Source organism: Pteropus alecto, unplaced genomic scaffold, assembly GCF_000325575.1.
Source record: "Pteropus alecto unplaced genomic scaffold, ASM32557v1 scaffold659, whole genome shotgun sequence".
Taxonomy (NCBI): domain Eukaryota; kingdom Metazoa; phylum Chordata; class Mammalia; order Chiroptera; family Pteropodidae; genus Pteropus; species Pteropus alecto.
The window spans coordinates 918,533-940,097 of record NW_006442482.1 but is presented as its reverse complement, the minus strand read 5'-3'; the positions used below and the strand labels follow the sequence as shown (position 1 = coordinate 940,097).

The window sequence follows — 21,565 nt, the reverse complement described above, 5'->3', positions numbered from 1 at the left end:
GCCAGACCTACTGTGTCAGGCTGTTCACGCAGCATCCCACCGCTGTCTCAGAAGCAGGCCACGGGGGCCGTTGCGAGCACAGGCATCCCCTCCACGAGGGGCGGCAGCGTAGGAATCCCCGGCTTCGGCCTCCACAGCCTGTCTCATATTGTTCTCTACTAAAGCAGGCCTTTGGGGGAGGAACTGTACAAAAAAGGACTTTTTAAATGCTATATTTCGAAAATGCTATTTTCTATAGAGTTTAGTAATTGTAATAAAGTAAGCATAGGAAACGTGATCATTGGGCCTACAAAAACCACATATTACCACAAAAAAATAGACCGGTAGTGTGTCTCTGCTGTTCACTAAAAGCCCAGGTTCATTTTGAAAGAGGGACGGGGTGGAGTTCTTTTATTGACTCCATCCTAAGAGAGTTGTACAGGCGCCTCGGCCCAGATGATCAGCTGCTGCCTGTAACCCTCGCCCAAGACTCGAAGGCACTGTGAGGCTTAATGGGTCTGGGAAAAGCTTTGTTGCATAACTGAAAGTATTTGAATGCTGTTCACTAAAAGCCCAGGTTCATTTTGAAAGAGGGACGGGGTGGAGTTCTTTTATTGACTCCATCCTAAGAGAGTTGTACAGGCGCCTCGGCCCAGATGATCAGCTGCTGCCTGTAACCCTCGCCCAAGACTCGAAGGCACTGTGAGGCTTAATGGGTCTGGGAAAAGCTTTGTTGCATAACTGAAAGTATTTGAAAATGTCATGACAAGTGCATGTTTTTTTTTTTTTTTTCTCCTACCTAAATAACATTGTGAGGCTTAATGGGTCTGGGAAAAGCTTTGTTGCATAACTGAAAGTATTTGAAAATGTCATGACAAGTGCATGTTTTTTTTTTTTTTTTCTCCTACCTGAAAATCACATTGGCAACTTTTCTATTACCTGTAAAAAATAAAAAAGGCAAATTTGCACATTTTTCTTATTAGTTACCTACAGAGTGTTTATGTTGTTTGTCAGTGAATATCAATTCAACATTTTGTTGTTCGGTATTAGGGCTGGAGGCAACCTCAAGGGCACATAGAAACCTACAAATACTGCTGGATTTCCTCGTATAATAATCCCCATGCTGCCTTTGATGCGGTCTGAACTGTTTTCAATTCTAGTCCGCATCAACTTCCATTTTTCCATCTACAAGATAGGCTAGAAATTCGTTTTAAAAATGCCTTGACTTATTTGGTTTGCTGTCCTTGAATATAAACCACTACATGAGTGATGGAGGGAGTTGGCGCAGATATTAATATATTGTCTTTAGATGTTCAACAAGAACTTGGGCTATCTCTACAGCATATTCTCAGTGAATGAGTGAAATTTATATAGAGAAAAAATTCCTTCTGTCCATTAATTACTAGGTTTTCAAACTCCCGTTTGTGGCTGGTGCCTACCCCATATTCACTTGCAGTATTACTAATAGCCGTTTCTCTTTTACCCCCAAATTCATAATGCCTTTCTTTCAGGCATATGAATTGAGAGAATTAAGTACTGATTCTCTGATGAGTACATGGTCTCTCTTTGCCGGTGTTGACCTCTTTCTGGGTATCAGTATATTAGAACTTGCTCCCCCTCTGCTTCTTCTGGAATCTAGCCATCCCAGATTGTTCCCTAGATGTTCTTAGACTCCACAGGGCTAGAACCCTCTTCCAGATGCCTCCACAATTCTTATCTGAGGGGCTGAATCAGCCTCATGATCAGCAGTTTTCAAAAGTCTGGTGACTCTTGGAGACATGTAGAAACAATCTGGAAAGTCACTGGAGACTTAACCCAGCTTTTTAGAGAACATCGAGACACGTACGTTGCTCTCCACAAAATAGGAGGGAATAGAGGTGACACTTGGAAGCTTCTGGCTTGGTAAAACAGAAGTGTCGACAGAAACTGTACACTTACGCGATTTACTGTAGTTCCATTTTACAAGTTTAAGAATTAGGATGCTTTTTTTGTTGTTGTTGTTGTTGTTTGCTTCTAATAAGTACGCTCTCCAGGAGTTCAGGGCCAAAATGGCACTAAGTAAATTATCGATGGGTTCTTTTACATGTCAAAAGGCTAAAGAAAATACAGCAAGAGAAAGAAAGGTACGAAGTATATGTCTAACAGAAGGAACTACACGAAAAGTTCCGAAGGCCTTTCGTTTTATTTATGGAGTTTTAATTATTGAAACTATATTTTTCCTTTGAGCTTCCTTCTGTTTATTTATTATTCCTAAATTGCAGTTTAGGAATGAGTGAATTAGCTCAGATTTCCTTGCTCAGGGTGTTTTCAGATCATTCAGTAAGGCTTAACGGTGTCTAGGTATTGGTTACTGGTAGGATATAAACTGAAACCCTGGGTCGTTCTTATCCATGGTCCAGGAGCAGTGGTTTCCTAACGAGTGACATCTGAAAAGCTGTCTCCTAACAGACACTTGGAGGGCACATGAAAATCCAGTCCATGGGTGCTACACCCAGAGATTTTAATTCACAAAGTGTGAGGTAGAGTTTAAGAATCAGGAAGCTCAACTTTTTAGAAAGTTCCCAGACACTTCTGACATGCAGCCAGGTTTGAGAACCCCTGTCCCGGGCACTCTGAACATATCAGTTGGATGGTTTCAATATAAAAGAGAATCAAATGCAGGTTGTAGTCCATAGGAGACACTTGGAGAACAGGTATATTCTTATAGTGAACAGGCGAACAGTTACAGGGGAAGCTCCATGTAGCATATATAAAAATCCCTTCTCACTTTGTAAGTTGGGGTGGAATTGCTCTCTTCTGACTTGCTGTAAAAATGAATTGAAACTCTGTGGGATCCAGAGGGCAAATAAATTTGTCTAACTTGGACTGAAGCCAGGACACCAATAGATGTTAACATGAAAAGTCCTGTGAAAAATTACAGTCGTTACACACAGGTATATGATTGAGGATGGAATCTAAGCATCGTCTGTCAACAAGTGCCCTGGGACTGGCCTGTGAAATATTTACTGTAGACTCTCCTTTACTGTCAGTACCTAGCAACATTTCCTTCGCTAGGATTGTTTTACCGTTTCTGTTAGAAAGCCCATATTTTAACGGTGGTAACTGGATGGTGGTTTTAATTTTTGTTTGAAACTTGGCAATTTGACTTGGAAAAAGCATGTACAAATTATTTGAAAGAGGTTTATTTTTATGATGAAAAGTAGTTCTTGTTAAAGCTTTTTCCTGTGCTTTGCTTTCAAATGAAAGTTTACGGGTCATTAGTCCATAAGATGAATTAATCCCATTTGGTATTTTTCCCTTTCCTTTAAAATGGTAAAGGACTGTTATTCACTTTGGCGAAGTGTTTACTGCATGTTTACTGTAACTGCGTAACATTTTAAAAATCTTATTTCTGTGGGACTTCGGCATTATTATTGTAACTGCTCCAGTATGTACACAGATGGCATAATAGATCCAACGGCAGTTTTCGAGGAACATAGTGGCAAAGTATGAAATAAAAATCCATTTCCATGATGGCAGAATTATGGTCCCCTTTGACTGCCTCGTCCCATGGGGCCTCGGCCTAGGCAGCGATAAGTGAACATTTGGGGGGAAACATGAATTGGTTCGAGTCTTTGTCCAACTGTCTCAATTAAGTCTGCTTTGAAAATACAGGAGGAAAAAATCTCTTTTTCTCAACTGAGTCATTTTTATTTATTTGGCAATAGTAAAAACAATACGTTATGTATTTCCTATTATGTGTTGAGTGCCACCCCAGACATCGGGAGCAGAGATGGCCCATGCTCCCTGCCTGGAGGAGCTTAGGGTCCAGGGGGGACAGAGATTCAGTGGCTAAGTGTGATAAACCACAATCCGGTCAAACTGTTTTGGAAGTACAGAAAGGGAGCCACTAACTGCCTTTAAAAAATAGACTTTATTTTTAGAGCAGTTTTAGGATCACAGCAAACTTGAGTGGAAGGTACAGAGATTTCCCATATGTCCCCATCCCCACACACAGCCTCCCTCCTTATCACCATCCCCCGCACGAGTGGGACTTTGTTACAGTTGATGAACCTATATTGACAGGTTATCATCCACAGTCCATAGTTCACCTTAGGGTTCACTTCTGGTGTTCGACATCCTATGGCTTTGGGTAAACGTATAATGACATGTCTCCACTATTGCGGTATCACACGGAGTAGTTTCACATCCTTAAAAATCACCTGTGCTCCCCCTACACCTTCTCCCTCCCCTAACCCCTGGCAACCATTGATCTTTTTTACTATCTCCATGGTTTCGCCTTTTCCAAAATGTCACGTTCAGTTGACCCTTGGACAACATGGGGGTTAGGGAATCTAACCTCCCCTCCCCACCACACACACACACAGTCGAAAATACGTTTATAGTATTTATATAGTATTTAGTGAAGAACAAAAACTGCACATAAGTGGACACGTGCAGTTCAACCCAAGTTGTTCAAGGGTGAACTGTAGTTGGAATCATACAGTTCATAGCCTTTTCAGATTGGCTTCTTTCACTTAGCGAGATGTATTTTAAATTTCCTCTTTGTCTTTTCATGGCTCGTTAACGCGTTTCCTTTCAGTACCAAATAATATTCCATTGTCCGGAGGCACCACACTTTATTTATCCATTCACCTACTGAAGGACATCTTGGCAGCTTTCAAGTTTTGTCAGCGATGAGTAAAGCAACTATAAACATCTATGTGCAGGTTTTTGTGCGGACATGGTTTTCAAAGCCTTGAGCAAGTACCAAGTAGCATGATTGCTGGATCATATGGTAAGAGTATGTTTAGTTTTACAAGAAACTGCCAAACTGTCTTCCGAAGTGGCTGCGCCATTTTACATTCCCACCAGCAGTGAATGAGAGTGCCTGTTGCTCGACATCCTCGCCAGCATTTGGTGTTATCAGTGTTCCGGATTTTGGCTATTCTCATAGGTGTGTAATGGTGTCTTGTTTTCACTTGCATTTCCCTGATGACATATAATGTGGAGCATCTTTTCATAGCCTTGTTCGCCATTTGTGTATCTTCTTTGGTGAGACATCGTTGGCTCGTTTTTTAAATCCAGTTGTTTGTTTTCTTATCGTTGTGTTTTGTTAAGGGTTCTTTGTATATTTTCGGTAACAGCTCTTTATTATTATTAGAGTGAACATGGATCGTTTATGTCTTTCGCAATATCTTCTCCCGGTCTGTGGCTTGTCTTTTTATTCTTTGAATACTAATTGCCTTTTCACTTTAGTGTTTGATCTTTCTTTATTCCTAAAAAAGAAAAAAACAGAAAACTTTTTTTCGGTTCTTGCTCTTTTACCAGATGCTCATCTCCTCTTATTCTGTGCCAGCTATTTGTAGTAAGTTGGTATATTAGGCTGCTACACCTGCCATAACAAAGCACCACAGACCGAGTGGCTTAACCAACAGAAATGTATTTCCTGACAGTTCTAGAGGCTAGAAGTCTGAGATGAAGGTGTCAGCAGGGTTTGTTTCTTCTGTGGCCTCTCACTGGCTTGCAGATGGCCATTTTCTCCATCTTCACGTGGTCTTCCCTCTGTATGTGTCTGTGTCCTAATCTCTTCTTATAATGTCACCAATTCTGTTGGTTGCAATCCCACCCTTGTGATCTTATTTTAACTTAATTACCACTTTAAAGTCCTTATCTTCACATACAGTCACGTTCTGAGGTACTGCGTTGGGGGGGGGGGCGCACAATTCAGCCCATAACAGATGGTCTTTGTGGTGAATTTTCTATAAACTTCTTTGAACATGTTGCATTTGTCTCTGCCAGAATTGAAACACCAGGATTTAGAATGCTGTGTTGAGAAAAGGAATTGGAGTTATAGCATAAAGGTTAGCAAAAAGATGATGCTTTAAACCTTAGCCTTATGAAAAGCATCTGTCAGGAAGCCCAGTTTCTCAGTGGAGTCTCTTTAGGCCTAGACGGACTATCCTTCAGGTTAGCCCTGTTTCTTGCAAAGGGATGTGGGCAGCCTAAGCACCGCAGCCTACTGAGCAGCGACTGTCAAGGCCGCTTTGCTCCTCGTTCCTCTCAGCCAGGTGAAATTTCACAGGCACTTCCTCTCTTGAGCTTTGTTCCCACCTGCTTGCTTTACCTGTTTTTCTTAAACTCTTCCATTTCTTGTTCTTGTTGCTCTTTTGTCTTTTCTTTATGCCTGATGGTACCATCTATAGACATTCGTTGTTTCCATTAGTGTCACCCAGGACTAGGCTGTCCTTTTATAGTTTCCTGTCATCCTTTCGAATTCTGATGCAGATCCTCACAACAGCCCTGTGAGGGAGCAATGGATTGTGCCCCATTATATTAATGAAGAAATTGAGTTCTGTAATACAAGCTTCCTCTGTATTACCATAGTACCCTGTGAATGCCCTTCTCATAGGACTTACCCTGAATTGTTCTGGCTTTCTCTTCCGCTGGGTTCATTGAGGCAGAGGGTTGTATTTCGTTTATCTGTGCTTTTCCCCTTGGATCCAGCTCACTAAATTTTGGTGAAAGAATTCTTAGTGGCAAATAAGGCCACACAAGCAATTTCAAAAGGATTTTGGAGGAATTAATCCTAGAACACAGTTGCGTCCATGAATGGAGGCCAATGTGCAGTAAAATTCTAGAGCCTCCTGTATGTCTTGGCTTGACTCAGGTGTGCCATAAACTAATGTCACTAATGTTCCTTGACATTTTCAGATTTAATATCTGTCATTTAAACTCTTCGCAAGTGATACTAAAGACAAGAGACATAGTATCTCTCATTTTGCTGGTGCCCAATTTGAACTGACTCAAAAGAATGTCAAGCCACTTAACTAGTGAGCGAGGCAGGCTGGCTGCCCCTCACCCACACTGCCACAGGGTCCTGTTCTCTGCTCACCATCAGCTAAATAGTAACACTCATGAAGTGGTAATAATTGTATTACTTTGTGGAAATTGGGGTCCCAAAATCTAACAGCTGGTACGGAAAAGTGAAGTAATCTTGAGGAGTGATTTTTTTTTTTTTTTAGCCAGAAAATAAGAGTTTTATGGAAGAAATCATATGTTTTAGTGTATATGGAAATTTGGGGCTTTCTGAGGGTCTCAAGACAGGTCCTTTTCAGTGTTAAGGATTTCTACTCTATTTCTTGAACCGCTAAAGTGAAAGCAGGAGAGTTTTACTTCTAGAAGTAGTGCTGCAGTAGAGGTAGCAAAGAGCCTCTGGGGTCCTCTCTAAGCCAGTTGACGTTTTTAGAATTTACATTGTTAAATCCTCACAAGACATTAAAAAGAAGGCTGTATCAGAGCCTGTTTGGTCCAGTTCTTCTTTTATCACTTTTTAAGCCCATGGGTTAGTCTCCTGAAAAAACTGTTAGATTTTAGAAATGAGCCTTTTCTCAAAAACGGTCAAGATGGCGTAGAAGGTTGTACATCACCAGAATCATAACAAAACTCTAGAGCAACCATCGTTAAGAGTCGCCTGAGGTCTGGCTGAGCAGTAGCCCTACAACTAGGGACAAACATGAGAGGTCACCTTGAAAACCGGCAGGAGGGGCAAAAATGTGAGACAGCCTGGTCCCACAGCTGTGTGTGGTGACCAAGAATCAGGAGGGCTGTCTTGGCTGTAGAGTCCCCTCCCCGCGACCCTGGAGGAGCAAGGGGTCCCAAACGTACACCGAGCCCCCCAGCCCAGGGTTCCAGCACCGAGAAGAGAAGTCCCCATAACCCCTGGCTGTGAAGACCAGCAGGGGTTGTGGCTGAGTGAGACGGAGACCGTGGGAAGCCGAGACCATCCCGGCCTAACTCACTGATGGACTTGCTCGCTCTGAGCTCTGCCACCAAGGCAGCTGCTAGAGGGGCGCCTGGGACATATAGGGAAGCGCTGAGTTGTCGGGCTTCCAGGCGAGGGCTGGAGGGGCAGATTTCTCCCCAGCAGAAGTGTTGGCGGTATCCATCGTTCCTCCGTTGAGCCCTCCCCCTTCCCAGCCTGTAGGCACAGGCTCCGCCATATCTGAGTCACCATCAACCTGGATAACACAGGTCGCTCTACCCAGGTGAATCCCTGAGACCCCACCCCTCCCAACCTGTGGGCCCACCTAAGCCCCTTCCAGTGGTTTTCCATACAAATAGGCTGTCTTGGCTCTTACTGTGGACTTTCCTAAAATCTCTCAAAGGCTCACAGAATCCAGAGAAGCAGCATCTGGCTTTAGCGTGCCCCACACCTCGTGCTGAGCAGCCCCAAGCTCCATACTAGCAGCAGCTGGCCTTGGTTTCTGGCTTGGCCTTTTAAGACACCTATAAGCCCAGCATGGGTGGCAGCCACCTGCATATTGCTTGGTGACTCTTACCACGTGGCCCTGGAGGTACACAGGCTGCAGCTGAACTTGGCCTACAGCTGGACCCCTCCCAAGAGGCCCTTGGGCCGGCACACCCAGAGGCCAGCTTTGACCAGTGCCGGAGTCCGAGCACCATCCAGGGCTGCCTCCGAGGAGGACACACCTGATGTCAGGGGCAGGAAACAGAGCCCTGCTAATGTGAATCCTGCTCCATAGGGTCGGCCCCTCACCAGCCAAGCCTCAGGGCCAGTAAGCCCAAGGGTCAGTACCTCCCATCAGTGTGTAGACAGCGACCAAGGCTCAAATATAATGGGAGGGCACGCACAACCCACACAAGGGACACACCTTTAGCACCTGGCTCAGGTGACCAGGGCAGACCTACTACATAAGGCCACTCTACTAAGACCAGGAGACTTAGGAGCCCTACCTAATACATAGAAACAGACACAGGGAGGCAGCGAAAATGGGGAGACAAGCCTGTCCCACATAAAAGAACAGAACGGATCTCTAGAAAAAGAACTCAACAAAATGGAGACGCGCAATCTAACAGACGCAGAGTTCACAGCACTGGTTATAAGGATACTCAGTGAACTTAGGGCAAGAGTAGATGAACTCAGTGAGAACTTTAATAAAGAGACAGAAAACAAAAGTGGAGATGGAAAACATAATAGAGAACCAGTCAGAAATGGAGAATAGAATATCTAAGATGAAGAGTACATTAGAGGGAATTAAGAGAGTGGATAAAATGGAGGATCGAATTAGCGACATAGTGGATGGGGTAGCAGAGGACATCCAATCAGAACAGCAACAAGAGAAAAGAATCCAAAAAAATTAAGATAGTTGAAGGAGCCTCTGGGACAGCATCAAGCATAACAACATTTGCAACAGAGAGGTGCCAGAAAGAGAAGAGAGAGAGCAAGGGATTGAAAACCTATTTGAAAAAATGACGGGAAACTTCCCTAACCTGGCGAAGGAAATGAACATACAAGCCCAGAAAGTGCAGAGTCCAAACAAGATGAACCCGGAGAGACACATACCAAGATACATCATAATTAAAATGCCAAAAGTTAAATACAAAGAAGCTTAAAAGCAGCAAGAGAAAAGCAATTAGTTGCCTACAAGGGAGCTCCCATAAGACTGGCAGCTGATCTCTCAACAGAAACTTCGCAGGACAGAAGGGCTTGTCACATAATATTCAAAGTGATGAAAACCCAGAACGTACAACCCAGATTACTCTATCTAGCAAAGCTATCACTTAGACTCGGACAGATAAAGACCTTCCCAGACAAGAAAACGCTAAAGGAATTTATCACCACCAAGCCAGTATTACAGGAAATGTTAGAGGGACTTCTTTAAGAAGAAAATATGTATCAAATATATGAATAAAAAAATGGCAGTAACTACATATCTATCAACAAGTACTTTAAATGAAAAAGATTTAAATGCTCCAATCAAAAAATAAAGGTGGCCGAATGGATAAGAAAAACAAGAGCATTACATAGGCTGCCTACAAGAGACTCACTTCAAATTAAAAGACGCATAAAGATGGAAAGTAAAGGGGTAGGAAAAGATGTTTTATAATGGACCTAGGGAGGATTGTGCTGAGTGGAGTAAGTCAGATCGAGATTGACAAATGCCATAGGAGTTCACGTACATGTGGAATCTAAAGAACAAAATAACCAACAACAACCAAACCAAACCAAACAAAACAAACTCATTCGGAGAATATTTTGAGGGTTATCAGATGGAAGGGGTGTTGGGGAGGTCTGTGAAAAAGGGGAAAAGGAATTAAGAAGTAAAAATGGGTAGTTACAAAATACTCATGGAGATATACAGTATAGCATAAGGAATATAGTCAATAATATTGTAATAACTACGGTGTCAGAGGGGCACTAGACTCATTGGGCACTAGATTCATTTCAGTGTATAGATGTCTAATCACTATGTTGTATACCTGAAACTAATATAATATTGCATGCCAACTATAACAAAAATAAAAAATATTGGGGAAAAAAAAGCCACATCAAAAAAAAAAAGGGAGCCTTTTCTCTATTTTTAATAACTAATAACAAGTAAAACACACAAAACAATTCACACCTACCAAATACATATAAAAATAAGGTACAAATTCTCTTAAGTACCAATTCACTCTTCTTAAAGTTTCATTTTTATAATTTTATAATTCTGAAAAAAATTTTAGAAAAATGAAATTTGAAATGGGTAACTTCAACTTTTTTTTATTTTACTGCAAATAAAAATGGTCTGAGTTTAGTTTTAAATTATTTCTGATTGTTTAAGTGAATTTTTATCTAAGAGACTAACTAACGTGGCTGCTTATGATTAGGAAGTGATTATGAAAACACAAAGAATTTTGCACATAATCCTGAGCTTCTCTGGCTTTTTGCTGATGTCATTGTTAGGTATTACATAGTTTTAATCTTTAATGACTTAGGGAAGTACCGACAACGAACGAAATGTTAAAGTCCAAAACTAAGTAACCGTTATGATTCAAATTTGTAGTTTCTATGCAAGGTGGAAAAATTAGTAAGAAATGCTAGAATTATTTCCAGTTATCTCTGTGTGGATTATAATTTTTATTTTCTCCTTTATACTTGTGTGCACTTTCTAAGTTTATATAATCTGAGTATGTACTGCTTTTAAGTTAAAAGCACTGAAATTTTACAAAGAAATATTTTACTCAACTTGAAATCTTCGAATAATTAGTTGAGGGAGAAAATAACATACCAGTGAACCCAAAACAGCTTTTTTCTCCGTGCCTTCTTTTCTGAGTCAAACTTAAGACCTCGTTTCTCAGAGTGTGATCAGTATACTGGCAGCATAGACATCACCTGGGAACTTGTTAGAAATGCAAAATAGCAGGTCCTCCGCACACCGACTGCATCAGCATCTGCATTATAACAAGATTCCCAGGTGATTCCTAGGCACTGTTAAAGTTTGAGAAGCACTGATCTAAGACACACTCCCCTGTCTAAAGCCTCCTTCCATTTGATTCATCCATTGATTAGAGGCATCCTTTTGGCAAAACTTTAAAATGACTAATGTGCAGAGTACAGAAGCCTTACCCGGGTTTAAAGCAGAATTGATATGACAGCCTGGTCTTTTGAAATACATTCTGTAATCTTAAATGCAGTTGCCTGACTCGGATGGGGAGTGGGGATGAGAGAGCATGACATGACTTCTTCTACCTTGTTTCTTCTTAACTGGAAGGAACAAGGGAGAAGTAAATTAAGGTTTTCAAACTGGCTTTCAGCGTCTCAAGATTAGTGGCTTATAGAAGAGAAAACTAGAGTGCAATTCTGTACCCACTTCATATAAGGGCCACGCCGTATGTGCTCAGAGCACAGTTTCACCCAGTCACCATATTCTGGGCCTCGTTACAACATCGATTTAGCTTGTTTGTAAAGATTTCAAGGCATTAAACTACAATTTTTTTGGAAATGAAAACACGATTTTATTTCTTATATTTTGCTACTAAAAAGTTGACTTTGGAATTTACTTTTCCTACTGTTGTTAATGTTTCTGTTCTATTTTTATGCTCAGGACAAGAATGACAAAGTTGTTATTTTCCAATGACAGCATGGAGCCCCTTCACACTGCTTTGTTTTTTTTCCTCTGAATACTGCCAGTTTGGTTTGGTTTGGTTTTTTAACTAAAGACGACTTCATATTGTAAGAGAGAAACTACATTTTCCAGGAAATTGTCATCATATTTGCTCTTCCCATAAGTGGAGATGTCTTGGCTCTGTACATTTTCTGTCATCCTCTTTAGGGTAGCTAAAGTAGGGTATAAAAGTTGCCATATATGTGGGCAACAAACTTTTGGATTCTCATAGCCTGCCTTTCTTTAAGCCCATTTCTGTAAATAAGCACTCGACTTTTACACTTATATGTACAAATGGACTTATAGGCATGCCGTGACAACAGACGTATCAATAGTTTTATAAAATCCTTTCCTATTACGTCTTTTCAACGGGCAGGTTTCTTGTCCCTTTCGTAGTGACAAGTACAGTAACGCAAACAAGGACACCGATGCTGCAGTATCTAGGCGATAATGCTATGGTCGATGGTCTTTATCTGCAAAACATTTTCTCTCTCTCTCTTTTTTTTTTTTTTTTTAGTATTGAGAGGAGGAAAAACCTGATAAGATTTTGTTCATGTACTTTTTAAAAATATGCTTCTGTCACCAACGGGGGAAAAATATTTAGCAATTTTCAAGCAGTTAGACCATAATGTGAGCTAATCACTTTATTTTGAAGAAAAGTATTTTTAAACAGTTGAGCTAGTGAATTTACTTTTAAAACGTATTGTGCTTACACAGTAGATGGCTTTATTTCCATGATGTTTTTTACTACATAATTATACATCTTAATTACGTAATTACTATCATAATTATTATGTAATTGCATGTACTTCCACTAATTACAAAATCAGGAAGTGTAATTATCTAGTAAAAACTTTATGAAATTTCATGCACTAAAAATTACTTAAAAGGCTATTCCAATGGTCTACTAGGAAGGCTTTCCATGATTAGCCTTAGTCCTGACTTTAGTTTAGAACTTGAACCCAGAGGCCAGGACCAGGACAACAACCATAAACAGACCAACACAAAACTGAGCGTTGCGATGTAGGTAAAGTGGCCTTTGTTCCTTATGAGTTAAAGCCAGAGAGTCCTTGAATTTCTTTGTGATTATGGAGTTGTGGTAAGAATAACATCTTATGTTTGAGGTAGGCATCACAAAAACTATCAGTGGACAGGACAATTGTTTCTCAGGAAAGAATTAGTAGAACGGACAATCGAGGCATTTAGGTTGAAAATCAGCCAGGCCTTCTATAATTCTATAACACGAATAGCTTATTTAGCTATCTCTGCCTTTAAAAGCAAATTATCGTTGTTATTATTATTGTTATTATTTTAAAATTCTGTTTCCTTAGTTGGAAGAAGGCTTTTTTTTTTCCAGTTTGTGTTTATATTTACTAAGATAGGAGCAAACATATCAAAAGAGCATAATCTTTTTCTACTACTACTTGATGTCAAAAGCAGCTTTTGAGACAAACATACACGCACAAACATGTAACATCAGACCCTAAATAAAGACAGAAGGTTTAATTCAATAAAGCTATGATGCCTTTACCATTCAAAATGACATACAAATTGCACAGTGAAACAATAGTCATGACAGCAAATTAGATATGACATCTAAATTACACTACAAAGAGAAATCCCAGAACCATTTTTGGTCTGTAGGAGTCTATTTTAGCCCAGGTTTAAAACCCAGTCTAGAGAATGCTTTATTGTCTAAGTAGGGTAATGTTGTATAAGACTAATTGGAGGTTGGTTGAATTAATTGCAGATTAATTAGGAGGAAAAGGTTTATACTCGTGGCAGAGAAGAGAGTAGGTCCTTTAAGCATCATGATAGAATGTACGATAAGTTTCAGGACTATTAAATTATCAATATTTGTATAACATCTGTAATCTGTTCTAACATGACGTAAATAAAGGATTAGATATAGTCATGCTAAATTTCCTTCCCCTCACAATTAGTGCTTTTCGGTAAAAATGTTTTGAATTGGCTACTTAGCACGTATACCAGTTACCTCTTTTAAAAATGCAGCTTTAAACATTAAAAAGTCTATAGTCTAAGGAGAAGCTGACATTCCTTTTTCTTTTTAATCTTTCTAAAGAAGCACTCTTTGTGGTTTTATCACTTACTGACTTTGTGACTTTTTTATACCAGCTAAAATTAGGAATAAATGTGACTTTTAAAAAAAGTTTGTGAAAGATATTAAAACACCAACCCCGCTTGCTTCAAGCAAATTAGGGGCATTTATAGTCATCCAGAATTGTTTCATGCTCTCAGGGATATTTGGGATTGAAACAGGTTTAGTCTGACTAGTATTTTTCTGTAGTAGTTCGGGGTTATTATTCTTAAATCGCATATCCTTTTCCTCTTGAGAAACTTGGCTCGTTTACTTAGCTCAGAATTTAACGTCTCATCATTTCTTATTTGCCTTCACTCTGTTGTGATGGCATTTCTTCTTAGAAGCGTTTATGCCCCTTCCATGAGACAGCACTTACCTCTCATGCATCTTCTTAATCTTTTGTTTTGTTTTTGAACAAAAGAATATCAGAGTAGCCTTTAATGTTTAAAAGTTAAGTGTTTTTGCTTAGTCCTCGCCTTTGGTATTACAGTGCAGATTTAATTTTTGAACTGACTTAATGTTTAAACTGACTAGGTTTTTTGGTTTTGTTTTGCTCTGTTTTCCTTTCATATAAGCTGTCATGTTTTCATTACCCTCTGTAGTTCCTTAAATTTTTGCTAATTTTCTGAGGGAATCAACCATAACTTTTGACATTTTATTGTGTCCTTGTAATATCTCCAGTTACCCAGTAGCCCGAGGCCCAGATCTGGTGTTGATTTGCACATGATTAGTCAGTGCCCACTTATTATTTTATGCTGTACTATCACGTGCATATAATAGATACTACCCCTCATATACAAAGAAAACCCATCATCAGTTTGACTCACTCTTAATTCTTCCTGTAGCTGTCATGAATTTATTCAGATCCATCAGCGTTCTCTTACCTTGTGGCCAACGCGATGGTAACTAGATGGAATTAGTTAGCCTGTCATTGAGTTCAATTGAATTAACGTTGATTGCATTCTCCCTGTGTAAAGGCCCTGGGAAAGCTTTTTCCCCTTGGTCTGTGAGCCCTGCTAACCTCAGCACTGTCCCTCAAAGCTTAAGGCTTAAACCAGCTGTGCTCACAAAAAGATAGGTTTGCCGGCTATTTAGACACTGATGTACTTTTCTTGTTTTAAGAAATTATTGTAAAACCAAAATTGCAAATAGGATCAAAAACCAGGTCTGTGTGGTCTCTCTCAGTGTCTTTCTCTTGGTCCCTCTCAGTGCCTTTACTCTGTCTCACACTGTCCTGTCTCTGTTGTCTCTGTCCCTCCGAGTCTCTCTTAGGCTCTCGCACTCCCTGCCTTTGAGAGGAGACCACGCTCTGTCTGTGGAGTGTTACCCCTTTTCTAATAAACTTTCCTTTTGACTCAAAAAAACAAACAAAAAACAAACAAACAAACAAAAAACAGGTCTGTGTAAGTCTGGTTTTCTCTGTTTCTCCCTTCTTCACACCTTGCTCCCAAAATTCAGCCAGCCAGTGTTTCTTGAGTCTCTCTGCTTTGTGTGAGCTGTCAAGGATACAAGTATAAGGCCTGGTTCTGGCTTTCTAGGTAATATTTCTGATCCTTTTCTTGTTCACGCATTCACCTCTAAGCACCTCCTTGTTATAGGATTTTTAGTGGAGAACAATCAACATCCATTATCTTTTACTTTTCTCATTGGATAGGGGCAGTTAACATTTTTCAGATAAAAGAAAAAACCTCAAAGAAATGAAATGACCCTCCTGAGGTAGCAAAGCCCCCGGGGTGTGAGAGCCCAGCATTCTTTCTGCTGTGTCTCAGCTTCCCCCTTCTTAATCTAGTAGGGAAACTGCAGCCTGAAGGAAGTAACTCTAATACGAAGGAGGGAGTGGCGTGAAGTGCTGCCAGTGCTGCCAGTGCTGCTGGGTCCCCGCATACAGCTTGGGGAAGGAGTCCTGCTGGAGATGGAACCTCAGTCTTGAAGAGTGGATGAGATTTTAGTATGCACAGATTTAGTCATGTAGTTTGAGAGTAAGTTTTGTCTCTCACTATTCTTTAAGTGCTCCGTTGCATATTTAGCTTTTGTAAATCAAAGAACCTCATTTGACAAATGCATGATGATTTTTAGTCATATCTGAATTGGAGGTTTAGTCAAAAAGTGCTTATTAAGAGGCTGGTCTGTGCTGAGCTTTAAAACCAAGACTGGAAGCTGGAAGGCTGTTCTTTCTAAACTCCCCACAGTAACCACTGGTGGTACTTTGAAAGAAGTTGACTCCATCCTGCAGGATACATCTGTCAGAAGTGTATCTAAGTGTTTTCCTATCTTAAATAATTTAACTCAGAATATAATAATGTAAGTATTTTGACATGAAAACGTTACATACCGTGATTTATCCACTTATCTTAAAACAGACATCTTTAAAAGAATGGTAAGACAAAACAAAACAGAAAGAGGAATTAAAAGAGATGAATGACAGACTGAACTAGTTTTATTTAGAAGATAAAAATAAAGTCCTACTAGCATTATGACCACGGAATGTAAAAATGTTTTACTTGAAGTGTGGTTCATTTTTTTTTAACTATCATCGTGGTGAAAGTTTAGACAAATGTAGAACCTATTTATAAAGGAAGTGTTTGCTCCTAAAATAACACCCATGATTTATTGGTGTATATTGTGTTGCCAAAACAAAACGTAGGTGCTGAACAGTCAGTAAAATCCAAGATAAAAGAGACTGTCTGAACCTGAGCCGGTCTTCGGGAATTTATTCAACGAAGCACACTCTGGTCTCTCTTAGCGAAGGCTTTATCACTTTTAACAAATGTGCCACAGTAAATTTATTAGTATGCTACAAAGAAATTTTCAAAATAATTAAGACTAAACTACACTTGTCAAAATAAATGAATGAAATACAATTTCGAATCATCCTTCTTCACTTATTGCTCATTTGCATAATTCAGTAACTTACACGGGAGTATTTCAGTTATCGGTGAGAATTAGCAAGGTTCTGCTGTTCCTTGTTGCACGGGCGGGAATTATGCTACCATGTAATTAGCTATTCCAGACATGGACTAACGGGAAACACCAAAGGGCATAGCAAAATCTAAAGAGACAAGGCAAGGAATCTAAAGACAAGAGACAATCAAAGACACCCAACAAACTCAAGCTGGTAGACCACAGGGAATTTTGAATGAAGCCTCTTAATTTATTTTGAGAATAAGAAATCAGTAGTATGAGAGAAATCTCAACAAGATTAGCTGACTAAGCCTACTTAAAAAAAAATATCTCTATAGTGCATGGTGCGCCAGGTTAACCACTCCTGTTTGTTAGTCTGTATACAGCTCAACAAATAGCCGGCAAAGCCTTTCATGGATATATAGTGGCTTTCCATTCAGGTTTTCACTCTTTGAAGGAGGTCGTTTATACCAATGAGATCTATAGATGCAAATTGCTCTCCCTATATGTGAGGGGTCATTCCTTTCACAGCAGACTTGCTCATCTCTTTTATAGAGGTTTTGTTATTTTTCTGCTGCTCCCAAAGGAATGATGGGAATCACGCCCCCCGCCCAACCCCCCATCTAACTTAGCCTCCAAATCTTTTTCCTTCAGCTCCGTGAAACTTTTGTGTGCTGATCTCTGGGAACAAAACAGGCTGTTGGCAGCAGCCTTTAGCCCTGAATCAGGAAACTTTTTTCCTTCTTTCAACCTGAAATATCATCTCTCTAGATGCGTCTCTCTTTCTCACCTAATTCTAAGGAAATCTCTTTCTCATTGCCTCAGAGTGTCACTGTAACGTGGTAGGACATGTGGGAACTTCTTGGAAGCAGTGTCCTGAAAAATGCCGTTCTTAGTTTGGCTCCCAAGTGATGTAAGCTCACGGGAGCTAGAGGAACACAAGCGAAGGGATCGGTTTAAGGGTTAGCTATGAAAACCTAACTTCTGATCCCATTGCTGAAGTGGAGGGAAACATAGTATTTGTCTCTTGCCTAAGCTTTTAAAGAATCATACAGACATTCATAGATTTTAGCCTGAGTGTTCGGGAGTCTTAGGAAGAAGGGGTCTCAGGCACAGGGTGTGAGCACTCCGTAAACATTTGTTGTTATGTTCCTTCCGCTGGCATTTGTTGAGCACCAAGGGCTCTGACCTGGGTCCCTGACAGGCAAAATAGCATAGTGTTTAAAAGCTCTCTCCTGGAGCCAGAATGGCCAGTTCAAGTTTTGGCTTTCCACCTCTTGCTAGATAAGTAACCTTGGGGTATGGGACTTAACTCCCGTGTTAACCTCTTCTGTACAGTTGAGATGAGAGGAGCGCCTGCCTCATAGGGTTTTAAATTAAACAGGCTGACATGTAAAATGCCTAGGACAGTGCCTGGCACATAGTAAGCATGCAGTAAATGTCAGTTGGTTTTGTTACTTCTGAGAATAATACTTTGACCACTTGGTGTTATAGTTACTTATCTGAATTGGTTTCTGTAACCTTCATGACCATGTTTTGTTCATATTTGTGTCTCCAGCAACTAGCACAACACCACACACATTTTAAATGATTGGCTCTTATTCACCAAATGGTGACAATATGAAAAAGGCATGGTCCCTAGTTTTAGGGAGCTTAAAATCGACTTCGATAACTACATTTTAGTTTTCTTATTTCTCAAAATATGATTCATGTCAGAAGTATATTAGAAAAGATGAATTTAATTCTCATTATTAGTACTAATAGAAGGGGTTGAAACAGAAATAATCCACAAATCATTTCTATTTTGTTGAGCTATGTTCCTTTGGCATGTGTTCCATTAATGTTAAGCAATCAGTAATAACTGTTGGCTCTTTTCTAAGGAAGGTAAAAAAAATAGTTGTGTTTGTGTGCAGAAAGTCAGTCAAACCAAGTTCCCAAATCATGTACCTTTTAGCAGAGTACTTGCTAATAACCGAGGTGTATCTTTCATATTTTTTAAAATGATAGGTGCCCAGATGCCACCACCCAGATATCTGATTCAGTAGGTCTGGGGTGGGGCTCCAGGGGCTGTGTGTTTTTAAAAAGCTCTGCAGGTGATTCTAATGCACACCCACGGTGTTAAGAATCTTGGAGTTAGTGAAACTCTTCAAACTTTAATATCGCTTCTTGTCAAATATGCATTAAGTTTGACTTTGATATAGAAAGGGAGATTGGGTGGCATCTGGATAACAATTTAAGTAGACAGTAGAAAGGAAAATGAAGTCAAACACATGAATTATTTCCTAGATAAAGGAATCATTTATGGTTCTATATGAGCTAATATAGCATCCAAGAATAAAGTGAAGGGAAAAAATCAGCTAGGGAAAAGTAAGCAAGAAAAAACTGTTTTCTGGTAATGAGCAAATGGAAGATGAAATAAATGCATTTCAACAAAATTGACTATAAAGCACATGTTATTTTCCCCATTAACTTACATCATAAAAGTAGGAAAGGGCCACTGTGGGGGTTGGAGAGTCCTCGAGGAGACTGGTTGGGTAACTGGGGAGGTATCGGGGTACAGGCTAACCCAACCCTGGGGTTTAGGCGCCTTCACTGTTTGGGTTTCTGGGACCACTCTCACCTCCTGGCCTCTTCTACTTACTGCTGGGCCCAGTGGCTGGGTCCTGATAGAGAAGCCTTCTGCAGTTTCATATTGTTGCCTGTCCCCTGTGGGGTCTGAGACAGGATGGTTGTCCACTGTCTTCAGAAAGATACCTCTGGGCGCCATGGTCAGAGCCTGGGTTTACCTTTAGTCTCCAGGCAGGAGAAATAGCTTGGCTGGCTCCACTCCCCAGCTTTGGAGTCTTGCAAAACAGTGTTCAGGCGCCCTTATTTCCGGATGTTGGGTTTCAGATAACCCCTTTTTGCCTAGAAAGACTGAGATGGCACCACCGTGGCACCCGCAGATTAGACCAGACCCCCTCATGGGTCCCTGAGTGGGCCTTGACTCCGCCATGACTACGTCCCTCTGCCCACAGATTTCCCCTTCCCGCATCACTGCCCTCAACCAGTCTCTCCCTGTTGGTGTTCTGTTCATCCTTTAAGGCCTCCAGATTTCTGCAGCTCTTGAGCACTGCCCCTCGTGCATTATAACTCTTCGAGGATGTGGCCATGCTTGATACGTTACTGTATGCCTGATGGCAACTCGTACCTAATGGGAACCTTATAATGTTCTATTCTAGAGAACATCATAAGATGTTCTCTAGAATACTTGAGAGTAGAAACATAATACTTTATAGGTTTTTTTTTAATAGAATAATGTTTATAGAATATTTTTCAGACTCCATCCTTTTTTCTCTATTTCCCATCTATGTGATAAAATTTTTTCCATCTCTGTGTATCTATATATTCATCAAACATTTAGCCCATGGCATCTCCTCACTCTACATGGACTTAATTTCCCACCTTAATTTACCTACTTTCCGATAATTCCTAATAGAGTTGGGCTGCGATATCGTGCACCTCCGGGAGATCGCATTAATTCCAGACTAAAAATTTCTTTGTTCAAATCTTTAGGTTATAGAAATCAAATTTATGCTCTACTATATTAGTGGAGTGAATAATATGTGGTGACAGAAAGAAATCTAACTATGGGACGTGAACACACACACAGTGTGTGTGCGTGCGTGTGTGCGTGCCTGCCTTACTGTTAAAGTGTACAGCTGAAACTTATTGGATTTCATTAACCAATGTCACCATAAAAAAAAAGTCTTAAAGTTTACTTCAGATGAGGACTGTCCCTGCCCAGGCCCACGCTCTTATCATATATATATATTTATATATATCATGTATATATATGTGATAAGAGTTGGCCGTTTTGCTGGTGGGTTTTTCTAGGGATTCACGGTTCTCGCTCCTTATTGACCTTGCTGTCTTTGAATTTCTCCCAGCGCTCCAAATTTGTTATTTGGTTTACTAGTCTTTATGAGATCTCAAAAATGTCTGAAGGCTGTCTCCAGATAGCTGTCTGAAGGTGGGAGGGCAGGGGCTGCTGAGAGATTTGCAGACTGCTCTTCTCTGAGTTCCCCGTGGGACCCTAGCTTGAGCAGCCTGCAGGCACACACGTCGGTGTCAGTGTCAGTTTCTGTCTGTAAACACTACTGTTGCTAATAGGCTGGGGCAGGGGGAGAAAACTAGTAAGCTCCCATGAAATCTGGAGGTGCCTATGTCTCGGGTGTAACCTGCAAGACACACTCTTAACAGAGTAGTCATTGCATAAGATAATTGCAGGAGACTGAACGAGTTAGAAAAACATGTTCTGGGTTTGCCGCTGACCCATTCTGTGGCATGGACAAACCATTATTAGTCTTTGATTTCATCTTATTTGTTGAAAACCCGAAAAATAACGTGTTTATAAATCACTCTGAAATTCTTCTGAAAGGAGGTCTATAAGTCCAAAGTACTATTGTTGTTGTTGTTGTTGTCGTTATTAGTGTTCTGGTTTGATTTAGTTTTGTGCCATGTAGTTCATGTCTCATTGATGTCTCATTGATGAATTACAAAATACTTCTATGCCGTTCTGTTCTATCGCATTGATAACAGTTTAGCACATCTTTGTTTTAACCCTAGTCTCATTAATAAAATACAATTACCAAATTAAATATATCTATACTAC

General features: G+C 40.3%; 1 protein-coding gene across 1 annotated transcript in view; it reads left to right on the top strand.

Moving 5' to 3' along the window:
* POLA1 (DNA polymerase alpha 1, catalytic subunit) overlaps window positions 1-21,565 on the top strand; it is a 282,451-nt gene that overhangs the window by 219,515 nt on the left and 41,371 nt on the right. The gene's annotated exons all lie outside the window — the stretch shown is intronic.